The sequence below is a fragment of the Callospermophilus lateralis genome, chromosome 10, assembly GCF_048772815.1.
Source record: "Callospermophilus lateralis isolate mCalLat2 chromosome 10, mCalLat2.hap1, whole genome shotgun sequence".
Classification (NCBI taxonomy): Eukaryota; Metazoa; Chordata; class Mammalia; order Rodentia; family Sciuridae; genus Callospermophilus; species Callospermophilus lateralis.
The window spans coordinates 97,342,685-97,362,722 of record NC_135314.1 but is presented as its reverse complement, the minus strand read 5'-3'; the positions used below and the strand labels follow the sequence as shown (position 1 = coordinate 97,362,722).

General features: G+C 35.1%; 1 long non-coding RNA gene across 1 annotated transcript in view; it reads right to left on the bottom strand.

The window, feature by feature from the left end:
* Positions 1-4,239: 4,239 nt before the first annotated feature.
* Positions 4,240-20,038, bottom strand: part of LOC143642213 (uncharacterized) — a 32,627-nt gene continuing 16,828 nt past the window's right edge. Inside the window, exon 3 of the long non-coding RNA XR_013155617.1 lies at positions 4,240-4,472. This is a non-coding gene — a long non-coding RNA (uncharacterized LOC143642213). The remainder of the gene's footprint in view (positions 4,473-20,038) is intronic.

The window sequence follows — 20,038 nt, the reverse complement described above, 5'->3', positions numbered from 1 at the left end:
AAAGTATTTATTGAAAGTTCATTGTTCTACGTCTGAAAAGTGATGCAGTAAAGAAAATAAAGTCCTTCAAGGCAATAAACAAATACAAGTATGTATCGAGTATTATAAAGAAAAATCATAATAAAGAAATATAAAATAACTCAGAGTTCTATTTTAGATTAGATGGTCAGAGAAGTCTCCGAAAGAAGAAGACAAGGGCAGTCATGATAAAGAACATTCCAGAGAAAGGGAACAATAAATTAACTTCAATTCTGGCACAATGTAAAGCTGTATTCTGCATCAAGCTTCTTATCACATCTATATAGGACTCAGTTTTACTTCAACAAAAAAAATAATTACAATGCATTTACTGGCATAATAGTATTAAATTCATGAAAATTAATGTGTGAGATATTCTGATATTTTTGAAAGCATCAAAATAACATTATCTTGCTTATGTTTAGAAAAATAGCTTATGTACAAGTAGGAAAGACAAAAGCAAAGCCAAAATATAATCCATGCCAAGTCACACAGTAAAATACAAAATATAAAGTACTTGTCTTTCAGAACTATGATTAGTGACAAAATGAAATGAAACATGTAAAAACAATGACACCTCTAGAGAGATGATACTCTCTCCACTGAAGCAGAATGCATTTAACTGACACACCAGCAATTCTGCAAATAGTTTACCACATCTATATCAGGAACACAGTATTCCTGAGGGTTTTTGCAAAAAAGCATGCTTCTTTGTGCCACTGGGAAGACAAGATTTGAACACAAGTTTTCTGAGCTAGGAATATTCAATTTAAAGAGAAAAAAAATTCCCCATAATGCAGAAATTAAAGCACAGACTTATTGAGTTTAAAAGATAGCTTCAAGGTCATGCTGTAAAACATTCTCATTCTCTCTCTCTCTCTCTCTCTCTCTCTCTCTCTCTCTCACACACACACACACACACACACACACACACATTTCCATTGAATAAGCCCAATTCATTAAGTAATTTTTTTGTACTTGGTAGAAGTGGAGCCTGGAGGAAAATTATGGCAGACCCTAGAATTTTTCTGGTCAGTCACAGGTAATAAAAGCTTTTATGCGAATAATAAAAATCGTCCTCCCACATAATTGTCAAAACTCTGTATGATTTAGCATTAAGATTTTTGCCTTTTGCAGTGGTGGAACTACAGAGTTCAAGGAAGCCTCAAATCAGGAACCTGTTAAGGAAGGTTTGAGTTTCTGTTTTTCATTATCCATTGGTGCTTCAGTTTTATTAATTGCCTACATTATAATCACAGAACAGGACAAGGAATAAGTCATAAAAGTCCTATTCTGGCTGGCAGGTGCTCAAAGCAGTTCATTCTCCAGACACCAGCCCTCCCCTACGGACTGGAACCTTCTCCCCTGCCTTCCTTTAGATGCAGATAATACTTTCTTCTCTGACCTTTACCTACTGAGGTCCCAGGCATCACCTGATTGTTCTCGCTCCTCTGAATGAAGTTTCAGTGGTTCCCCTAGGCAGAATTTATAATGGCCCACTTTCTCACATTCTTACATGTTCTATGTCTGACCTTCAAAAATCCTCTTGCATGTTTTGCCTTTCTATGCTGTGGGATTGTAGGACAGCCAACATGGTCATCTCTATTTGGCTCATACCCTATCAGCCAGCCAGCCAGCCTGACACACACTTCTGACCACTCACACTTCTGACCACTCAAACAACAGCTCCCTTTGGCCAGAGCTACAGGGACCCATTGATGCACATATTACCAGATTTGAAAAGAGGGTCAAGAATTGCCAATAAACATTATCAAAAGTTTGCAAATAAGATTAATGAACAACTGTTTGTCTTTTCAATACCATACTGGATCACTGTAAGGTAACTCTTAGTCTCTAACAAAATGTTTCTTTGTTTTATTATCATTTAAAGCTTTGATTTTATAAAGTTATATGTTTATTTTAGATTTTAAGTTGCCTTTCATATACTTTGTACCTAGGCATAAAAATATGTCTTTTAAATAAAACAATTAAAAAGTGACAGTTTTATTACCCTATTCAACATTAACCAATTTTGCATTTCATCTAGATATCTTATGCCAATCTTTTTTCTCAAAGTCTAGATATAGTCAGCTAACCAAATTTTCCTTGAACTAGCTTTCCATCAGACAACAGATTATTCCTTAATGAATGAAATAAATTGTAGCACATTTATATTCTATATTTATAGAACATCACATTTTTTTACTACTGAAATAATTTTAATAGCACCAACACTTCCTTCTTTGGAGGGAAAGGGGACTCAGCATACCAGTGGCTTCGAAAGTATCCTTTCAATTTTCTTCTACTCCCTGGCCTCTAGAACTCTGCAAAAGTCAGAAATTGGCAGTCAGTTCAGAATTAAAAAAACAGTATTTTACAATCTACTTTTTTTTTTATAAGTCCTGTAATGTGGTCTAACTTGTACATGGAGCATCTATATTCTCTGTTGTTTAGAAGTATTACATCCTATTTCATATGTATGGGTTTTTAAACTTGTCAAGGATAGCTGAGCTTTAGGGACAACATAAAATTATAAATGATAGTTCTCAAAAACCTAAATTAGTATGATACAAACATCTAAACACATATCAGTGGCTAAACTTGAGAAGAAAAAAAGAAGGAACTTACTATAAGGAAGTAACATTGCCCTTCTGTAATTTTTCTCAGCATTATAATTTCTAGCTGTCATCCATGACACAGAATTCTTCAGCAAATACATTTCCATAACACAAGGCAATTATTACTGATGCTTCACAAGTGAAGGAAAATCATCAGGGCATATGATAAATTTTCAATTCTTGTGATGTGCTTGCTATGTCTTCCAATGAAAAATAGACGCATAGACTTCCTGAATGGGCATAGCTTTATTCAATCAACATTTAGTCTACATCTGCTCTGTTCCAGGCACTGATCTAAGATGTATATAAAGAGAAACAAAAATGCCATCTCTGTCCTTGAGGAACTCAAACAAAAGTCTACAAGCAATTAATATGTAATGTACTATGTTCAAAATACATGGGAGTATCATTTGTTTGTGGCCTGGCCAAAATTGGCAGGTGGTTCAAAGATAGTATACAGTATATGTAGCAGAGAAATAAGGATAAAAAGCTGTGTTGAAGTCAGATTTAGAAACAAGTCAGACGTTATCCTGGTCATCTGTGGGTGGACCCCCAAATTATTTTTAAAGAGGAATCAGTTTATTTATAATAGCATATTCCAAATGGCATTCTGTTGACAAGATGGATGCAAAGGCAGAAGATGAAGACACATTTAAAATATGCTTATATTGATGAGTCTGCAACAAATCAATCTAGAGGACACAGGCCAAGCATAATAGACTCAATGTGATTTTGTAAACTCCCATCAGTACTTGGAGATCGGAGAAAAGTGATTGGCCAGGAGCAGAGAGTAAATCTGCCGATCTCTGGATTTCATAGCTTGGTTGACTGAGGAGATGACTAAGGAGGTTGGTGTTCCCAACTCTGGAACAGTAGGAAAAGAAACACGTTCACAGAGAGGGGGCCAAGAAAGTTGACAGAATGAGTTCAGTTTTGTAATTTGTACTTTTGTGGTAGCAGAAGGGTGTAAGAAAATAATAGCTTTGGTTATTAGGAGAATGATGGGGGCTGACCCTGTGTGTGTATGTGTGTGTAATATGTATCATCAGCGTATAGATTGGAACTAGAGCTAAAAAGATAACTGGAAATCGTCACGGGAGCCTTCACAAAATCATGAAGGAAATGATTTTGGGAAAGACATTCATCCAACTTTCCTATAACAGACCAGTTTAAAACCCATACTCAGCCTTGTTTATCCAGCTATGTTTACTGCAGGGTCCTCACAGAGGAGGTAAGGACACAAATGAATTCATGGCAGTAATCCAATCCTCAGTTGTCCTCAGTGTCATTTATACTTTTACTGTAAATAAACAAGCACACACAACACCAAGTGGAGGAACAAAAAAAAAAAAAAAAAAAACTGGCACCAATCTCTGAAGTTCGTGTCTCATATTTGTATTTGTATTTGACAATATAAATACTCCTATTAAAAAAGACCACTTCTTTCGTTCATGGAAATGAGTCTAGAAAGTGCAGAAAAAAATTCAAGGACAAGATTTTAGAAAGTCAATTTTAAATAAGAGGACAGTTTATTTGAACATCAATAGCATTATTTTATTTTTCACAGTAGCCTCTAATTTAATGTAAGGTTAGTATCTGGGGTTTCATTCAAGGACTGATAAACAATTGTGGTGGGCACCAGTAGTCTCACATTCTGCTGTTATCCGACAAGAAGCTGTGCATCTTGGCAGCCAGGCTGTACTGCATGATCCAGTCCACCCCTATGATGACCAGTCTGATTCTCTCTTCTGAAAATGTGGAATTGAGGTGGAGAGAGAGATTCTCAGGATACCAGTATTCTGCCATATGAACCACAGAAAGAAAACCAAAAGGAAACTAGGAAGAAAAAAAGAGGAAGAAACGGGGGAGTAAAGCAAAGATGAGAGACGGCTTTTCTGGAAGCTTTTTCTTTTCTGAGGACTAACTACATTCTATATAATACATTTGTATGTTTTTAAAAATCCACTTTATTAATTAAACTAGCTTGGGCTGGCTTGGGTTGTGCAGTACAAAGAACCTTGAGTAAAATACCTCCAAGAAAAATTGTAAAGTAAAAATAGAGTAACTTTCTTTATACAGCAAGTCCAAACAGATTCCCAGAATTTTTCCCTAACAACAAAAGAGCATTAATCTATGACTCCCATAATATTAATATTCTTAGACATAGAAAACTCATTTTGGCATGCTATTGAAGTCATCGACTTAAAAAAAAAAAAAACTAAAACCTCTTGTTTATTTTTTAATCAGTTTAATTTCTTAGTTTATTCGCTTTAAGTTTAACTGTGCCAGTTTTGCTAGCAGACAATTATTTATAATTGATGTAGCTTTAGGGAAAACCTAATCTTGAAAAGAAAAAAACTGATATTTCAAAGAAAAAAAGTCATTCAATTTTGATCCTTGCCAAGTTTTAATAAGTGTATCCTACTGTCTTCTTGAGATTTATGCACTGCTAGCTGTACTTCATTTGGAAAATTTGCATTTTTCTCTTGCGCACTCAAGCTGGGAGGCACAAAACAAGAGTTACAAGGTTTATTTGACATAAGATGTCTAACAGCAATTTCCTTTCATCAACTTTATTCTCCTACAGTTCTGATCCCCAGGGGCAGATTTTTCATTAGATTTTATGAAACGTTGTATAATAATAGCCTTACCTTTGCAGAAGTTACTCCCAAAACATTCCAAAGAGGCTTCCACAACTCTTACCACTAGAGAACACACCAGAGTTACCCTTCTCAGGTCCACTGCAAGTTAATGTTATCATGTACCTATCTTCACATTAATTCCAAATATTATAAAGCAGCTAATACATCTAGCTTTGGTGAAGATGGTGCTCATGCAGACATTCAATTTATGCTTATTGAGGACGTACTGTGTTCCAAGTGTTCTAACCAATAATATCTAGAAGCATGAAGAAGACAGATTTATATTCCATTTCTGGGGGAAAATATGGTCTAGATAGGGGATATAGGACAGAATTCAGAATAACAACTGCTAAAATTTTGAGAACATGATCAGAGGAAAGACGGTATCTCAAAGTTGGGGCTCTAGAAAGGCTTCTTGGCCTGAGTGATGCATGTCTAACTATGGCACAGGTGGTTGAGTAGGAACACCAGACTATATTTTTAGGGAGAAATGAAAGCAGTGAGTACTCTAGGTTCAGAAAAAGCATATAGAAATTTCCCTGGCCTGAGTTAGAAAGTGGTTGGTTTAGGTTGGGGGTGAAGCTCTGCCATAGAGCACAGCTAAACACCTGCAAGACTCTGAGTTCCATCCATGGCACCACAAGAATAAAAAAAATTCAAACTGTGGTAAAGGTTAAAAATGTAAAAATTTACAGCACTACTGAAACTTTCAAGGGAGAAGGAAAGAAGAGGTAGAAGGAAATCATACAATGCTGGCAACGGGGAGGGAAATTAAGAGGCCATTGTGACATTGTAAGGTTATCCATGGCCTAGGCCAAGGTAGAGAGACAAGGCTGAAAGAAAGTGAAAGGAGCCAGTCTTTACACATAAAAATTCATCAGGGTGCTTAGAATTAATTTGATGAGAGGCTGAGGAATGAAGGGTGATCCCAGTATTTTCGGCACAGTTAATTAAATGAACAATGATATCAACTACATAGAATTAGGGAGCATTCTTTTTCCTTCAATGCACAATATAGAATGCCAAATGCATACCAAGTGTCGTTTTAGGTGGCTGAATATTAAACAAAACCAATAAACATTTTGTTTTCATTGAGTTTACATTTTATTGGAAATAAAAATGTGATATACTTACACACTAATTCTGGTTCATTTCAAGAAGAGAATGAGATAGATCCACCTGAGATAGACACTCTCCTGGAATGGGATCCAATTTGGGTAATGTAGTCAGAGAAAAACCTTCCTGTGGAAGTGACATTTACAGTGAGCCCACATTAGATATAGAGCCTGCCCTGGGTTGGGAAGAATGAGGATGTGGTTTCAATGTGGTGAATAAAAAAGAGAGGTGATAGGCAAGAAGATAGAAACAAAGCCAAAAGAAGGGATTGGGATCCTTTTCTATTTAATATTGGAAGTCATGAGCAAGTTTTAGGCAGAGGAGGTATAAAAGATTGATATGATCTTTGCGATTACGTTAATGACCAGGGTAGATTAGATATAGGGGGCCTGGCTGGGGATACAACTCAGTTGGTAGAATGCTTGCCTCGCATGCATAAGGCCATAGGTTCAATTCCCAGCAGACCCCCCGCCAAAAAATAAATAAATATAAATAAATATAAAAAATAAAGATATAGGGGGCCAATGGGCAAACAAAAGTCAAGAGAGAAGGGTAATGCCATGGCTAGATCAGATACTCACAAATTGACTGTGTTAAGGATTGAATCACTGAATTAAGATACAGGACAGCTACTAGGAGAAGACCCCACTCAACAGTAGAACAAACACGGGAAACACTGAATTTTTCAATTTAAGCTACCCAGAATGAAACCGCCTTTTGAGTACTTGATTGACATGCATTCCAGGTCCAAGATTCACCTAGCTCTTATCATCAAGCTGACAGTCAAGCCCATGAGACTTCAAGGAAAAAGAAGGGAAAGAAAAATGAAGGCACTCCCTTCTTTGTTTTTTAAACAATTGATACGTGAAAATTATATCTTAAACTTTCTTTAGAGATAATTAGCTTACACAGTTCTAATGTCCATTTATATTTCTGCTTTTAAGAAATATCTGTTTTCAAAATGATTGAATTCTTATTTATTACTCTTTGGTCTGTGCTGGTAAGTTTTAATGAATCTTTTAAAGTACCACTAATATTAAGGTGTGTCTGTGGGGTGTATGTGTGTGTGTGTGTGTGTCATCCCCCCAAAATTCTCTGCTTACCCCTTTGAGGTCACTACTCCTACCCATTGGAAACTCCAGGTAATCACTAATCTGCTTTCTGCCACTGTGGAATAACGTTGCCTGTTGTAGCATTTATCCTAAGTGGAATGATATGGTTTGCACATTTCTATGTACTCTTTTCTTCATTCGGCACAGTTGTTTAGGGATTGTCTTAGTCATTGTGTGAGCAGTTTGTTCCCTTTTGTTACTGAAGACTATTCCGTTGGACAGATAGATATACCACATCTTTATACGTTCACTTTTTATTTTTATTTTTTATTTTTTTTTAATATTTATTTATTTTTTAGTTATCGGCAGACACAACATCTTTGTTTCTATGTGGTGCTGAGGATCGAACCCGGGCCGCACACATGCCAGGCGAGCGCGCTACTGCTTGAGCCACATCCCCAGCCCAAACCTGTTATCTCATCCCTAAATGCATTCCTCCTGGTCACACAGGTCTCAGCTGGAATGTTGCCTCCTCAGAGACGCCTTCTCTGACCTCCCAATCTAAAGTAATTAGAAAGTACCTCATCACTTTATAGCAATCACCCTATTTTAATTTTCTTTATAATACTTGGACTTTCTTTTCTTTTTTTTTTTAATTAATTTTTATTGTAGGTTGTTCAAAACATTACATAGTTCTTGATATATCATATTTCACACTTTGATTCAAGTGGGATATACTTTCAGGGATCATTTCTATAGTATGTTACGTTCACTTTTTAATGGGCAATTAATTGTTTCCAGTTTTTACCTATTATGAATATAGCAGCTGTAAATATTTTTATGCCAGTCTTTGTGTGAACAAATATTTCTATTTTCTTTGGGTAAATATTTTCATTGCTTTTGATAAACATCTAAAATTAGAATTGCTGGTCCTATGGTAAATTCATATTTAACTTTATAAGAAATTGCCAGACTCTTTTTCATGCCATTCCCACCAGCAATGTGGCAATTACTGACGCATTTCTTTCATGTACATGACTTAGAATCATGCTTGCCTGATTTAGTCTACGTCCCATAAGGCAAATCTTAGTCATTGGACAATACCTAATCACAAGGGAAGCTGAATATATAGTCTGCAGCTGGGATGGCAGGTGTCCACCTGACACTCAAGATTTCTATTATACAAGGAAGAAAGACTAAAAGGAATTATCAGGGATTGTCTTCGTTTAAGTGGGGTAATTAAATCTGGCTTCCAGATTTGGGGTGAATACTGGGGCCATTAACTAATTTGACATTCTAAACTTGAGATATTTGACATTCATTGGATGGGTAAGTAATTCCTCACTATACCAATCTAGACAAATTTTAAGGTAGGGATCAAAGCTGTTAATAAAAATTTGGGAACCATCAGCTTATGGATGCAATTTAAAACCATGGGATAAGATAAGAGCAAAGAGGGAGAAAAACTGGATACACTTTCCATAGCATATTGATGCAATGATTTCACAGACTGATTTCTGAGAACAAGTTATCCATATAACTAAAAGAATGCTAGCTTGCCTACATCAAAACAAAGCCACCTTTACTAATTTTTTTCTGTTGATACAGTGAACCACTTAGGGCTTATATTTCCTAACTTCCCTCAAGCAAAGTACATCTATTATGGGTAAATTCTTAACATTGCCATGAGACATTGTCTCTCTACCTTGTATGAATGCCCTCTCCGAACAGACCCTTATATAAAAGAAAAAAAAATAACTTCATCTTATTTAAGCCATATATTTGCAATCTATTTATCATAGCTTACAGCTTACTTTAAATGATTACAAAGCATAAACAATTATTTCTTATACTCAACCAAACAAATCTCCAGTTCCACTTATTTTACTCATTTTTATTGACTTTATCATAATCTTGTTTATTTTTTATCATTGCTTATTTGGGTTTACTTTTCAAAAGAGTTAGATTGCTAATATTTCTAAACTGCTTCAAGAAATAAAGTACTGATATTATCTTGCAGAATATTAATGAATGTATTCTTCAAGTATTTGCCATTCTTCCCAGCTAGTTATTGCCTCAATTAATTTTTGATGCTAGAGTTAAAAAAAAAAAAAAATGGCTGTCTGCATTTCACTAAAGAGGAAACTGAAGTAGATATATTAAATTACTTACCCATAATAGCAAACCAAGTTAATGGAAAAGGTGGAAGTAAAATGCAATTATCTCACTTCTGGTCCTATTGAACTATTGGATTACAAGTCACAACCAATTATAAACATGATACAAGAGCTAAAGCAGCATAACCTTTTTAACATGTACATAACCCCCAAACTGTCCTTCAGCACTTCATGAATGTTTCCTATAAAATAAAGTTTATTGACCATTTCCATTAATCTTGCATAGTTATAAATGGAGAGATATGTGATAGATGATGAAAAGTTAGATACGGAAAATATGTTCAAAACAGAAAATATATTCACTCCACATTTTCCACACACATCAAAATCTGTTTATATCTGAATATATTTTCTTCCATTCCTTTCTCTGTCTATAGTACTAATTATTTACTCTTCCCATAACTGTGATCAGTTAAATATAAATTCAGATTGCATTTAGTATATACAGAATAGTGTTTCTTAACAAAAGTGAAATTCAACAGAAATCCATTGGGTGGAGTTGTCCTATAACTTAACATTTTAAAATGTTTCTCAATTCTTTGTACTTTTTGTCCAATCTTTACATAGCTAATGGCTAAGAACCATTTCTACTTCAAGACTTTGAAAAAATTATTATTCCCAGTGGACATTATTTAGAGATTTGGGACTTACTTGTTATTTCTGATTGCACCAAGTGTAAGACTCCTGCACATGCATAATAATCCTGTCAAACGTTTAGCTGCCTGTTTTCCTCAAAAATGTGCAAATTAAAGAGATTAGGTAGAAAAATGACAATTAGGTTGCTAAAAATCGCTGTTCCTGTCCTTTCATCTCTCAACTCATGTTTGCCTGTTTGTTTCTTTCTGCCATCAGGAAGCAAGGTAAAGTATCTGATCACATTCCAGCTCCATAAGTCAAAATACTATATGCCTAAAGAAAGCAAGTCTTCATTATCATTGATCCATGCTAATCGGTGCTATAGAAACCTGTCAAAGTTTGACAGATACTTAGCCCCTCACAGAAAGTTTTTCCCTGCATACACAATCAGGTTAATCTTTCTCTGGGAGTATTTCTGACTACCAGAAATATTAAGGACCCAATCCTGAAAATTCTGACTTAGTAGATCAGAGGTGGATCTCAAGAAACCATACATTTTGCAAGCATATGTGATGGGCCGAGGATCATGCAGAAGCACCACCCCGACGAAAGGACAAAGAAGAGGGGAGTCTTGCCATGAATAAGTTCCAAATATCAAACCATAGAAGGACATAGAGCTTATTCAGATTATCCCTCTAATTCTGATGCATTCATTCCTTCAGAGAATCCTAAAATTATTTCTTCCTCTCTACTTTTCATTCCCAAGTCCCCATAGTAATGGACAAGTTATTATGCTTTGTACAAACTGAAGATCAAAGTCATGGTGAGAAAATAATGAGATGCAGAGTCTATACAGTAGACTAACTGGGTATTTTCTTTCATTTTGGCAACTTCACATTTGATCTACTTGGGATATTTTGTAGTAAATTTTTTTCATACTGGGTTCATTTATTTATCCATTTGTTGTTAGAACATTATAATCAAACATAATAGTGGGATTCATTATGCCCGATTCATATGTGCGCATAGCATAATTTGATCAGTCTCATTCCCCAGCACCTTCCCTTTCCTTTCCTCTCTCTCCCAGGTCCATATGCTCTACTTTACTAATCTTCCTTCCATTATTATTATTATGTCAGTTAGTGCATTATAATTATATATGCAAATGGGATTCATTGTCTATACATGAACATAGCATAATTTGGTAAATTTTGTTCCCCTTGACAAGGTACTTCACCGCACCTTCTCTTCTTCTCTCTCTCTCAATCCCCTTTCTCTACTCTATTGGTCTCCCTTCTATTTTCCTAAGATCCCCCTTCCTCCCTCCCTCTCTCTCTCTCTCTCTCTCTCTCTCTCTCTCTCTCTCTCTCTTATTCTAGTTTCCACATATTAGAAGAAATATTCAACCTTTGACTTTCTGAGTCTGGCTTATTTCACTTTACACGATGTCCTCCAAATCCATCTACTTACCAGCAAATGACAAAAATTAATTCATTCTTTATAGCTGAGTAGAACTCCATTGTAGATTCACACCACCTTTTGTTTATCCATTTGTGTCTTGAAAGACACTTTGGCTATTGTGAATTGTACTACTATAAACATTGGTGATATACATATCAAATATGTATCACTATAGTATGCTGGTTTTGGTTCTTTTGGATAATTACTGATGAGCTAGGTAGTCTGGTAGCTCCATTCCTAATATTTTGAGGAATTTACATATCACTTCCCAAGTAGTTGTACTAATTTGCAGTCCTACCAACAAAGTACAAATGTAACTTTTTGATTGCCAGCAGTTATTTTATATGTATTTTTAATTATTGTCATTCTATCTGGAATGAGATGAAATTTAAGTGTAGTTTTGGTTTTCATTTCCCCAACAGATAAGGTTGCTGAACAGTTTTTCATATATTTGTTGTCCATTTGAATTTCTTCTTTTGAGAAATGTCTCTTCAGTTCACTAGCTCATTTATTGATTGGGTTATTTGTTAACTCTGGTGTCAAGTTTTTTGAATTCTTTATGTAATTCTGGATATTAGAGGAGTAGCTGGCAAAGATTTTCTCCATTCTGTACATTTCTCTATGTTCTTAATCATTTTCTTTGCTGTGCAGAAGCTTTTTCATTTGATTCCATCCCACTTATTGATTCTTGGTTTTATTTCTTGAGCTTTAGGAGTTTTATTAAGAAAGTCAATGCCTATGTCAGTGTATTAGAGTGCTGATCCTGTTTTCTTCTAGAGGTTTCAGTGTTTCTGGTCCAAATTCTAGGTCTTTGATTCACTTTAAGTTGATTTTTGTTTAGGGTAAGTTAGGAATTTAGTTCCATTCTTCTATGAATGAATATCCTATTTCTCTGGCACCATTTGTTTAAAAGATTATCTTTTCTCCAATGTGTGCTTTTGGAACCATTGTCAAGGATCAGATGACTGTGTTTTTGTGAGGTTGTCTCTGTGTCTTCTATTCCATTGGTCTTCAACCTTGTTTTTAAGCCAATACTATGGGTTTTTTTTGTTATTAGAGCTTTGTAACATAATTTGAGATCAGGTGTTATGATAACACCATCATTGCTCTTATTTCTCAGTATACTTTTGGCTATTCTGGGTCTTTTATTCTTTCATATGCATTTTAGGTCTTTTTTCTGAAACTTGGTATTTTGATGAGGACTACATTAAATCTGTAAATTGTTTTTGATGATACACCCATTTTAAGAATATTAATTCTTCCTACTTAATAATAAGGAAGAATTTTCCAACTTCTAAGTTCCTTAATCTTTTTCTTTACTTTTTTAACATTTTTATTGTAGAGGTTTTAAATTTTCTTGGTTAAATTTAATCCCAATTACTTTTTTAGGGTATTGTGAATGAAATTGTTTTCATAATTTTTTCTTGACAGATTTATTATTGCAGTATAGGAAAACTATTGATCTTTGTATGGTGACATTTTATCCTGCTACTTCACTGAATTTGTTTATTATCTCTAGAAATCTTCTGATGTAGTTTTTTGAGACTTAGTACAGGATCATGTTATCAGCAGAGACTATTTGAACTCTTCTTTTTCTATTTGCATTTCTTTAGTTTATTTCTCTTGCCTGATTGCTTTGCCTAGAATTTCAAAGAATATGTTGAATAGAAGTGGTGAGATTGAATGTCATTTTTTGTTCCTGGTTTTGGAGGAAAGGTTCTCAGTTTTCCTTTATTTGTTATAATGTCTATTTGAGGTTTGTCATATATAACCATTATGATGTTGCAAGTTCCTTCTGTCCCTAGTTTCTTCAATGTATTTAACATGAATGGATACCAAATTTTGTTGAAGGCTTTTTCTCCATCTACTGAGATGATAATGTAATATTTGTTCTTAATTCCACTTTTTGTGAAGAATTACATTTATTGATTTGTGTATGTTGAGCCTACCTTGCATTTCTAGGATAAAACCCATTTTGTCATGGTATAAAATCTTCTCATGTTATCAAGTGTAAACTGGTAATATGTAATAAAGGATTTTTGCATCTATGTTCATCGGGGCTATTGATCTGTAGTTTTCTTTCCTTGATATGTCTTTGTCCAGTGTTGGTATCAGGGTGATACTGGCTTCATAGAATGAATTTAGAAATGTTTTCTTTCTTACTATTTCATGGAATAATTTAAGGATTAACATTAGTCCTTCCTTAAAAATCTGGTACAACTGAGCTGAGAATACACCTTGTCTTGGGTTTTTCTTTGTTGGAAGGTTTCTTATTACTGCTTCAATCTTGTTGCTTGCTATTGTCCTGTTAAAGTATTCTCTATCCTCTTGTTTTATTTTGGGTAAGTTATACGTGTCTAGAAATTTGTCAATATCTTACAGAGTTTCCTGTTTATTAAAATATGTTTTCAAAATAGTCCCTAATGATCCTCTAAATTTCAGAAATATCTGTGGTGATATCTCATTTTTTACCCCTAATTTGTTGATTTGGGCTCTCTCTCTTTTTCTTTTGATTAGTTCCACTAAGGGCTTATCAATTTTGTTAATGTCTTCACAAAACCAACTTTTTGTTACATCAGTCCTTTATTTCTTTAGTCTTCATTTCATTAATTTCAGCTCTGATCTTAATTTTTCCACCCTTTCACTGGTTTGGGAATTAGTTTGTTCCTACTTTTTTAGGGTCTTCAGATGTAACATTAGATTGCTTATTTGGAATCTCTCTCTCTCTCTCTCTCTCTCTCTCTCTCTCTCTCTCTCTCTCTGTGTGTGTGTTTAATATAAGCACTTAATACTATAAACTTTCCTTCTAAGACTATGTTAATCATATCCCAGATATTTTGTTCATTGTTTCACTATTCATGTTTGATCAGAGTAATATTTAAATTTCTCCGGTCATTTCTATTATGATTCATTCCTCATTTAAAAGAAAATTTCACATGTATCTATGTGGATTCTATTATTTTTTATTCTTAACTTCTAATTTTATTCTATCATGATCTGATAAGATGCAAGTGATTGCATCATTTTTTTTTTAATTTGCCAAGACTTGTTTTGTGACTTAAAATATGCTCTATTTTGTAGAAGGATCCATGAACTGCTGAGAAGAGAGTGAATTCATGTGTTATTAGATGAAATATTATACAGATGTCTATTTCATCCATTCGTTTTTTAGTAGTTTAGATCAGAAGTACTTATATTGTATTGTCTGAAAACCCATCTACTAGTGAGAGGACTATGTTGAAACTACCCAGTATTATTGTCCTGGGGTTTTTCTGACAATGTCAAGAAGCATTTGGGGCCTAAATATTTATTATCATCCTATCTTCTTGTTGAATTATTTCCTCTACCAGTATGGAGGGACCTTCCTTGTCTTTCAGATAAGTTTGTGCTGAAAATCTTCATTCTTGACGACGAGAATACATACTTCTGCTTGTTTTTGTACTCTATTTCCATGGAATATCTTTTTCCATCCTTTTATTTCCTGCCTGTGATGTCTTTGCTTAGAAATGAGTTTCTGGTGAACATCACGTCTATCTTGTTTTGTAATCCACTCTGCTAGTCTTTTATTGGGAGCCCAATCCTTATGAGTTTATTATTGGGTCCAATTGTGGATATGTCCCAATATGTGGATATGTTTCCCACATGGTGGGGAACCAAGCTTGGTGGGAAAGTGTCTTTCTTCTTGATAGAAACATGTTTGCCCCCTCACCCCTGCACTGGATCACAGCATTTCTGACACTGCCATCATCTGTTGCCTTTTAAAATTATTTTTCTATTCTACAAACCAATATTTTTGGTTTCCTCCTGGATACTAACTTGCTTAGTCCCCTTTCTCCTTTTTCCTGATTTCCCTACCTCAGTTTGCTGTTGTGAAACTAATTATTTCATTTACTCCTTGGAGAACTGCTGTAACATTGTGGATTCACCTGACCACCATCTCAGAACCTCTACTCTAAATGGGTATTTTATTTGACTCTTTAAGAATTACTAAAATTCTTTCTTAAAAAGACATGGTCGTCCTTGATATTCTATATTTTAGTCTCAAATTTTCTAAATAACAGCCATCAGTTTTAGTACCAGTTGTTTTCACCCATAATACAGGCTTTTTTTTTTTTAATATAGAAATGAGGTAATAAATTTTCTTCTGCTGGGTGTAAAATAAAAACAAGGAGAAGGCCCAATGTTAGAAAAGCAGCTTGATACTAGAATTATATAATATTAGAGGTTAAGGATTCTTTACAGGTGTTTTCTGATCACCAGAGTCACTTGAGGTAATTTTTAACAAATCCAATTTCTTGGCCTCTGAGCATATTTTCTGAGTTAGAATCTCTGAGAGCTTTGAGAATCACCATTTTTAAATATATTCCCAGGGCTTTGTTATGCCAAAGGAAAAAAAAAACCTAAAAGACTGTTTCTCCATGACTTTATTCTAAATTTCTACATTGTGTATTAAAGTATTAATCAAAAAATATCTTTTTTATAGTAGTAATGATCATGTGTTTAGGGGCAATGTAGTTTAGTATTGGTATAACAGTCAACAAAGAGGAAAATAGATTACTCACGTGAAATAGTAGCAAGCATTATGATTGATGATTTTTAATATAATACACACTAATGCTATGTACAGACACCTTTATTCAAAGAAATATTTACAAAAAAAAATACTTAAAATAAGTTTCAGTTAGCTTTTTTGCAATAATGACCAAAACACCAGACAAGAACAATATAGAGGAGAAAAAGTTTTCCAGGAGGCTCAGTTTCAGAGGTCTCAGTCCACAGAGGACCATTTCCATTCCTAGGAGCCTCAGGTGGAAGTATACATCATGGTGGACACATGTGGCAATGGAAAGCAGCTCAGAATTTAGCACCAAGAAGCAGAAAGAGAGCTGTGCTCACCAGGAACAAAATAAATACCCCAAAGGCATGTCCCCCAATGACTTACCTCCTCTAGTCACATACCTTACCTGCCTATAGTTACCACCCAGCTAATTCCTATAAGGGATTAATGCACTAATTAGGTTAAAGCTCTCATAACCCAATCATTTCACGTCTAAGCTTTCTTGCATCGTCACACATGAGCTTTGGGGGATACCTCATATCTAAACCATAATAATATCCATTTCCAGGTTAATGATGACACTGGATCACATAATATATCAATATGCTTCCATAATCACAAACATCAAGAAGTAGACAAATTCTTAATTAAATGCCTTTATGACAATTAACCCACCCATGGCATTTTTAAAGTACCAACCACATCCATGTCATACACTCCATCAATAGGAAGGAACAGAAAACATCAAGTTGGCTTCCTCTTTTCACATATGAGGCTGACCAAGGAGGTTGCTCAAGCCAGGCTTACCATACTAGAGCAAACAGTAGCTCTCTCTTTCTCTGTGTGCTCTACTTTATCTCTCTCTCCTTCTGAGATTTTGGCCCATTTAGCCTTTATTGTCATACATATCATAATCTACAAATTTGAAAGAGATAATACAAGAATCTGGAATTGAGAGAGCCACATGGCCTGGTTTGGTTTGAGGGTTTGGCTTACCAGGTAAATAAGAAAACTTCTGTGTAGTTTACCCTAGTTTAGTTGATGCCAACCTTGGCTATTATAAAATATTATTTTCTGTTGTTTCACCTCCTTTGTCTCTTACGTAGGGATCACCTGAGAAAGAAGATAGTTGTCATATCATGATTTCAGAATTCACTGTTCTCCTGACAAATTTTCCTTTTTATGGGGCCAATCTGATTCATGTAGAAACACAGTTCCTGCGTGGATTGAAGTTATGCGGAGGGTTTGTCTGCACTCAAATCCACCCTTATTTTTCATCTACTCTACACTCTCTGGCAATGGGGCTGACTGCTGTGGGAGGCATTTTCCTGGTTTCATATCAGCAGTCATCAGCCCCCACCCAGATTCTGTTGCTGAATGTGTAAATGAATGATGATGGGATCAAAGTTTGTGTCTTTGTAAGCCCAGAATCAGGATCTGATTCTGCTGGGGTGCACAACTTTGGGGAACAACATTAGCACTAAAGTATGCCTGGTGGCGCAGAATCGTATTTTGTACAGAATGTAACTTGTGGGGCCACTTTCAGTGCATGAACTGGAAGGCGATCTGCACTGATGTAGACAGAAATGAGAGGAAGAAAGTCTTTTAAGGATAGTAGTCTTTTAGGAAGAGCAATGGGATAAATGCTGGATTAGAACTGGAAACTCTGGAGTTGTTATTATACAGGTGCTAGAGGAAGGTCATCACAATGGATAAAGTCACCGAGGGAGAAAGTCTGAATCAAAATACAGAACACAGATGAGTTGGAATTTAGAGCAAGACTAATATGGCAGGAAAAAATATATACAAGTAAAATAAATGCAAATGGATCACCCTGTGCTTTGTTTAGAAAGTTAAGGAGACAAATAAAGATCAAATGTACCTAATGTGTAAAGGGAATAGGGAACTTCCGTGATGCAGCATGAAAACAATAGCTAGAAAGTGACTAATAGAGAGGAAAAGTGATGGGGGTTGGGGGGACACAATGTACTTGGCTGTGGAGCATATGCTTGTATACATCACTTTGCTTTACGAAGTATTGTAATTGCTCTTGTGTTCAATGAGTTTGTGATTGCTAACATTGGCAATATTTAGATTTATCTGGAGGCAATGGTTCTTAAACTATAGGGTGTATAAATACCACCTGAGGACTTGTTAAAAATACCACTCTTAAACCATCTCACAAAATTCTGATTGAAGGTTTTCACAAGCTTCCTGATTCAGTGGTACTCCAAGTGTGTACTGAGAACCAGTGTGAGCTTGTGAACTATTTCCTATCACTCCTGGAAGAAAGAAGTACAGATATTAAGAATACAAGAGAGAAACTTTTTTATCAATCTGACATGACTGCATCATTCATTGAACAGAGTGTAGAACATAAATTTTGGTACTCCACAGAGTAAAAACAAAACAAAACAAAACAAAAAAAACTTCATCACACCAAGTTTAGGAAGCCCAATCCAGATAATTATGAAGCAGATGGTTTATTTATGAACTAAATTTATTGTACTTGGGATTGAATTCTAGGACACTCACCACTGAGTCACATCCCCAGCCTTATTTTGTATTTTTATTTAGAGAAAGGGCCTCACTGAGTTGCTTAGCACCTCACTTTTGCTGAGGCTGGCTTTGAACTTGCCATCCTCTTGTCTCAACCTCCTGAGCCACTGGTTGGATTATAAACTTGCAGTTTGAGCCCAGCCATGAACCACATTTTTAAAAATCATGCTATAAAGGTTCACGAAAATCTTACTTTGGTCATATTGGAAACACACTATATTTACACAGCAACAAATATGGATAATATAAAATCCAAATGGGATACTTTAAAATAAGTGAGCAAAACTGGAGTTTAAAAAGATAGAATTTTTGTTAATTGATATGCCCAGATTTGGCCTATTTCTTAAAAGGAGCGGCTCATTTTGTTTTGTTTTGTTAAAACTAAGCGTGAAAGTTTGAGCATGTAATAGTTATAGTTCATGAATGTGAGTGTACAAACGACAAAGCCCTTTCACATTAAACATAATGAAGTTGATACAGTTTAAAGTTTTGTCTAAGACCATTTCAATGGGAAAAATTCCACTAGCAATTTTTCTTGCCCTTTTCTTTCAAAAAGCAAAGGGTGATGAAGACAGACTGAGATATTGCAAAATTACTTCAGGGACATTTTATTTAATTTAAGTCCTACAAAAGCAAAGGCCATTTGTGATACCTTTTTCAAAAAGAAAATGCTTACCCTTTTTCTGCTTTTCATAGTACTTAAATAAAACATCACCACAATGTCAGACCCGGTTATTGCTATGAGAGAATAAAGACCAGGGAGAAAGTCCCTGTGTTTTTGACTGACATGGCAAGCATGACACTGCTTACCTTCCCTTTTCCTTTCCTAATCATCAAGTTCCTGAGTGTTTCATTCATACATATTAAGAATTTGATTACCCAACTGAGGAATTGATGAGATATTAATTACCAATTATAGATTCTTATGGATAGACATATATTGGACAGCTTTTTACAAATGCCTTCTCTCACATCTCACTTGACTTCCAAGGCTACAATTTCATTGCATTTGGGTCACGGGGGTTAATCTGTAGCCCCCAAATGAATTGCTAAATTTCCTTTGAATGACGTAGCACCACTTTGGATCAGCAAAGGTACACATGTCTCCATGCACATAGAGTATGGTCGGCCCACAATGCTATTTTAAAAATAAATAAATCACTCCCATTTCACCCTACGTACATGCCCATACACACACTTTTTCTTTTTCAATATTATGAGAAAATTCTCAGATGTTATTTCGTTACTTTATCTTTCTTGA